The sequence below is a fragment of the Lissotriton helveticus genome (genome assembly GCF_964261635.1).
Source record: "Lissotriton helveticus chromosome 1_1 unlocalized genomic scaffold, aLisHel1.1 SUPER_1_unloc_16, whole genome shotgun sequence".
In the NCBI taxonomy this organism is placed as follows: Eukaryota; Metazoa; Chordata; class Amphibia; order Caudata; family Salamandridae; genus Lissotriton; species Lissotriton helveticus.
This window is the reverse complement of record NW_027611655.1, coordinates 2,484,823-2,490,634: the sequence shown is the minus strand read 5'-3', so window position 1 is coordinate 2,490,634 and position 5,812 is coordinate 2,484,823.

The window sequence follows — 5,812 nt, the reverse complement described above, 5'->3', positions numbered from 1 at the left end:
CACCTGTATCCTCGACCCTTCACTTACTTCCTGCCTCGCAGTGCCCGGCCCAGCCTGGCTCAGCCTCTGAGTCTGCCAAAAGTATGTTATAGTTCCAGTTATCAGTTCAGTCCTCCTTCTCTGCATTCCTAAGCTACTGAACTGCATCAATAGTTTCCGTCATTGTCTAGCCTTCACGTCTCCACGTTAGAGAAATACTGCATTTAATGGTCATTTAATATTCTTCATCACGCACTACATGTAGAATAATGCATGGTCCAGTCTTAGAATCAAGTTAGCCTTTCCCCTCCTAACTTCTAGTTCCTATCAACATGTTCCCTAAACATCAGATACTAGATACTGTTTAGGTACATGTCGCCCTGACTCTCCAGACTTCAGTCTCTGCTCCTACCACAGAGTTCATAGCCCCCAGCTTCTCCTAGTAATACGTCATTGCCAGTTTGCGCGCACCATCAGGTTAGAGGTCCCGGCTCCTTAGGTAGCCCCCTCCATGGTTTCCGCCCCATTAATGACATATTCTGTTACGTCTGCACCACATGTCTATGTATACGCCCAGTTACACCTACTTTTACCCTTATCTTTCGCGACTGCTACGCGTCACGCCTTCTGCTCCACCCACTGCTACGCCTACTGCAATGTAATGCTATGTGTTTGCGTTATGTATATATGCTCATGTATTGTTATTAAAAGTCAGCGCGCTCATCCCAGATCCAGCCCCAGCAGCTGCTGGGCCCTGTCGCCTTGCCATCCTATTCCGTGCAGGTTGTCCTGTTCCTGTCCTTATGCTGTAATAAACCTGCAAAACTCCTACTACCTCGAATTTTGACTCTTATTTATTGAGCTATCTGTTATTCATTCATTCATTCAAAAATAGATCCGGTATTATTTATTTATTTACCACATAATGGCGCCCGAATAGGGACTTGCCCTTTCCCCACGCGTCGGTGAAGCCACGCCGACCCCCTGACCCTCTGCAGTCGTGACGGAACTCTTCTGCGCAGTGGCAGATATTTCTGCTCAAGTATCCCTCAGGCCCACGGAGGAGACGGAGGAGGCGGTCCAGCATCCAGACGAGACGGTGGAGGAACGCGGCGAGTCCCGACCAGAGCCCAAGCCGAGAGTCCAAGGTCCGAGGTATCCGGAGGTCCACCCGTAACTGAAGTCCGAAGTCCGAAGTTCGTCGTCCGTCGTCGTAGCAGTCCAGTCCAGTCTGAGGCCTTCCGTTCTTGCTGCCCGGTGAGTACCGTTACTGGGGTGGTATCTAGACAGGGTCCATTTAATTGACTCTGGTCTGTGGGTTGGTGGTACACAGTCCCACAAACGAAGTGTCCACTTCGGTGGATGCGGGTCCTGACGTGTCTCTTTACGAGACCGGTAAGTTTCGTACTGTTTCAGCAGTGCATCTAGTTTCTGTTCTAGTCAGTTTCTGTTCTCGAGAAAATGTATGTGTTCTGTTCTCAGTATTTCCAGGTAGTATTCTGTTCGAACTGTTATTTTAAATGTTTTTTATGTATTTTAATGTCGTGGTATGAATGGGGTATAAGTATCGTGTTCATTGTGTATTGTATTGTGTCTAGATTACAGTTCAGTCATGCCCATATTTTCCAAGTTACGTCAGTTAAAAACTAGAAAGGGTCTGCTGGAAGCAGCAGTTCCCGTCCCGCCCAGGGACAGTCCAGGTCACTTTATGTATCAGAAACATGGCATAAGTGCCATATTGTATCTAGATTTATGGGTAGAGTATACCAAACAGTTAGAAGAAAAGGATAGATGGCCCGTATCGGGTACATGGGATGCCGAGTGCATCATGCGAGTAGAAGAAGCATTATGGAAAAAGAAAGCCAGACAGTCACAGAAAGATGCCATCGAGTTATGGCGCAAAGAAGCTCATAAAAGAACTGAAAAGGTAATCAGAAAGTCAGAATTAAGTAGAGAATCCTTAGAACGAGCCCAAGAAAAAGAATTAATCGAGATAGGTGAACAAGTCAAAGCCGAACAGTCAGACAGACAGAGGAATGCCCTTATTAAGGGTATGTATCCTCTTCTTGCCGAAGGCTTGCCAAAAGCGACCCCAGAGGCATCCAGTAATTTCCCGCCACCATTAGTTCCGACCAAGCTACGTCACAAACCGACCGCAGCTGATATTTTTATTTCGTCCTATTTGGACGACACAGTCCCAGAATATGCAAATCCTGTTCGCGCTCCGCCAGTCCCAGTAAATCAGGCACATCCTGCTTCTCCAGACACCGGGGCACCCCATGCAGTACCTGCTACGGTACCCCCGGTCCAGCCAGCATTTCAATTTCCCGCTCCGCCACGAAGAATATCAGTCGACGATTCTAGTCTAGGGGCCGCAGGAGGAGGTCCTCCTCAAACCCCGCCGCCACGCAAGCGTTTATCAGCACTCGAATTACATGCTCAAGCATCACAGCGTACTCCCAAGAGTAATAAGTCTGTCGCAGAAATCAGGCAAGCCCTTGGCGAATGTGTCTATGACCCAGTTCCAGGCGAGTTTAATATGGTTTTATATTCCGTACGCGTAAGGAGAGTGACCGAGTATCTAGTCACCCTGCCGAATATGAAAGAAGATCTAGACAGGATATATCGTTTCATCCGTACAGGGGATGACCCACAAAGTATTAGTGATGCCATGTCTCAAAGGAAAGCCGAGATTCAGCGCATGATATTAAAGTTCTTAATTAACTGTCTAATAAGAGAACAGGATCATCCGTCTAAAGACCCGGAAGAAATGAAAACTCTAACAAAGTGGAGTGATAATATAGCCGAAGGAAAGCACAATACCATTGGTGCCATGGAAAGTATGTACAAGAAAATCCGTAGAGAAATAATAAAGATACACGAACAACGTAAAGCAGCACAAGTAAGCGAGAAAGAAAGTACCTCTGATCCTGAAGAGGAAGACGATGAGAATACCGCCAGAATAGCGTATGTAGGACAACCTAGATTTCCAGATCGCCATTTACGCCTAGAACACAAGTCAATTTTCCATCATTCAGCACCAGAACAAGGTTCCCTAGAACAAGTATTCCAAGCTACCGATCACATTCTGAAATCACGAATCGGTTATAGTGAGTTAAGTACCATGCATGAACAAGAACTAGCCCGGTCAGCAGTCCGATGGATTACTGATACTACCACTTTTCCAGACGAAATAGTGGCACAAATGTTTCTGAAAATGCCCCCAGCCGAGCAGCGACTGGTGGGTATGTATATGATTCAGCACCTCATTACTCTGTATGAGGGTCAACATTCTGATCCAGGCCCGTTACATGATATCCTGAACGAGTTACTCCAGTACAGATGGAGAGGTCTAGGTACCGATTTAATTAGTGTCATTCTAGAACAGCGCCACAAATATAGAACGTTTCTGAACCCGCATTTTGTTCATGTCTCACCCCCAGAAAGTAAACCATTTTACATGGAAAGACAGAACCCGTTACGAGAAGTGCATCCAGTTAAGTCAGAGGACGGGGAAATGCAACGAGTGTTTGTTTACACCCCGATTACAAAGATGGAACTCCTCGAAATGAAGAAATTAATTCCCTGTCATGACAAAGATCCAGCAGGGTTCCATAGAGAATTAAAAGACATGCTCCGTATGGGAGAATACACTTACCCGGATATAATTAAAATGTTAAAGGTTCTGTTGCCCGCAGGGGTGTATGAAAAGCTCAAAGAGAAAGAATGGGAGGTGGGAGAGAAAAAGATAGATTGGGCAGTCCTAGAAGCAGAAGATAAGATACGTGTACCAGGTACTGGTCTAGGAGAGAAATGTAAAGAATTACCAGAATTATTGATTCAAGTTTTACCCAGATTATTAACAACGAAAAAGGAAGACTGGGATGCAATCTCAGCCTGTAAACAGAAACAAGATGAAGATATTAGTGATTTTTATTCTAGGTTTGAAAAGTGTTTCAGTATCAATAGTGGCCTCAAGACAAGTAGCGAGTCATACCCTCATCTCTTTGTTACTAAATTAGTCGAGAATTCAAGTCCACAAGTTAAAAATCGAGTTCTGAAAGTCGAAAGTACCTGGCAAGCTAATACTCCGTCCCAAATGCTCCAGATGCTCCAGTACCACCAGAATAGAATCAGGGAAGAGCAAGAACATGAGAGAAAACGTATGAAAGACACGAAAATGAAAGTACTAGTTGCACAATCTGTTCCTCAAGACAGTCAGAAGAGGGGTCCGAATCAAGCCAGTCATCCTGCAGCTCCCGTTAAAGGGAACTGCAATTATTGTAAACAGCCAGGTCATTTTATAAATGAGTGTGCAGTTCTGAAACACAACATAGCTACTGGTAAGACTAAAGAAAGACCACGTCCGCCTAGACAAGAACAAGTTTCACAGACTCCTCAGTCACAGAATGCACCACAGACAGTTACAGCACCGCAGCCTATTGCTGCAACCCAGCATGTTACATCGCAGATGTACCAGTACGCACAGTCTGAGTATCCAGAGTACCAGCAGTATTCATGAAACAGCCTAGAGAGGGAGGTAGGCTTGCCTCTCATCGAGATACCTGTAGATCAAGAAGGTCCCTATGTTCACAGTCAAGTATTAGGGAAAGACAGAAAGTTTTTGATTGATACAGGGGCAAGTAGGACCACAATTAGTCACGCCGAAGTTCCAGGGGCTCCGCTCTCAGGCTCAAGAAATGTTTCCCTTGGATTTTCAGGAAAACCTATCGTAAATGAGATTTCAAAGCCAGTCACTCTAGAAGTAGGTCCATTGTCCCGCACTACTGATCTGTTACTTACTAAGTCATGTCCAGAAAATCTATTGGGCATTAAAACACTGAAAGAGTTAGGTGCAGTTATATGCTGTTCCCCAGAGGGAATACAATTGTTCCTACGTGACTTTAAGGGTCACTATGTATTACGAGATTTTGATCCGAGACTGTCTAATGTCCCACAGCATTTATGGGCGCAAGGTCCAACTGATGTAGGTTACATGCAAATCACACCCCATCGTGTGACTCTCAAACCAGGTGTAGTGTTACCACGAATCAGACAGTACAGATTGCCACCTGAGGCTGTAGCAGCCTTATCCAAAATTATTGACGAGCTCATGGCTCAAGGAGTGGTTGTAGAAACTGACTCCAACGTATGTAATTCTCCGATCATTCCAGTCATGAAACGTACTGATCCAAATGCACCCCCAGTATATCGATTAGTGATCGACCTACGAGAGCTTAATAAATGTATTATTCCTCAGTGCCCAGTTGTCCCAGACATCTCTTCCCTATTGACAGCCATTGATTCCGAAGCCACGTTCTTTACAGTAATAGACCTCAAGAACGCATTTTTCAGTGTCCCTATTCATCCAGACAGCCAGTTCCTTTTCGGATTCTGTTTAAATGGAAGGAGCTATATGTTCACACGCGCTCCTCAAGGTTTCACAGAAAGCCCCAGTATTTACAGTCAAGCACTTAAGAGACAACTAGACAATATTCACATGCCAACTGACACTGCCCTGCTCCAGTATGTCGATGATCTACTGATCACAGCCCGTTCTGAACGTGACTGCGAGCGAGCGTCACTGACGGTTCTGTATTTCCTAGCCGAGATGGGGCACAAGGTGTCCCCTTCGAAGCTTCAATTCTGTGTCCAGCAAGTGGTATACTTAGGACACTTGCTGTCCAAGAGGGGTAGGCAGTTGACACCAGACCGTATCCAGTTAATAGCGAGTCTTCCTCAGCCCAGGACCCAGAAGGAGGTACGTGCCTTTATTGGCCTTACTTCTTATTGTAGACAATGGATTCCCCAGTATCCATTTCTAGCCAAACCA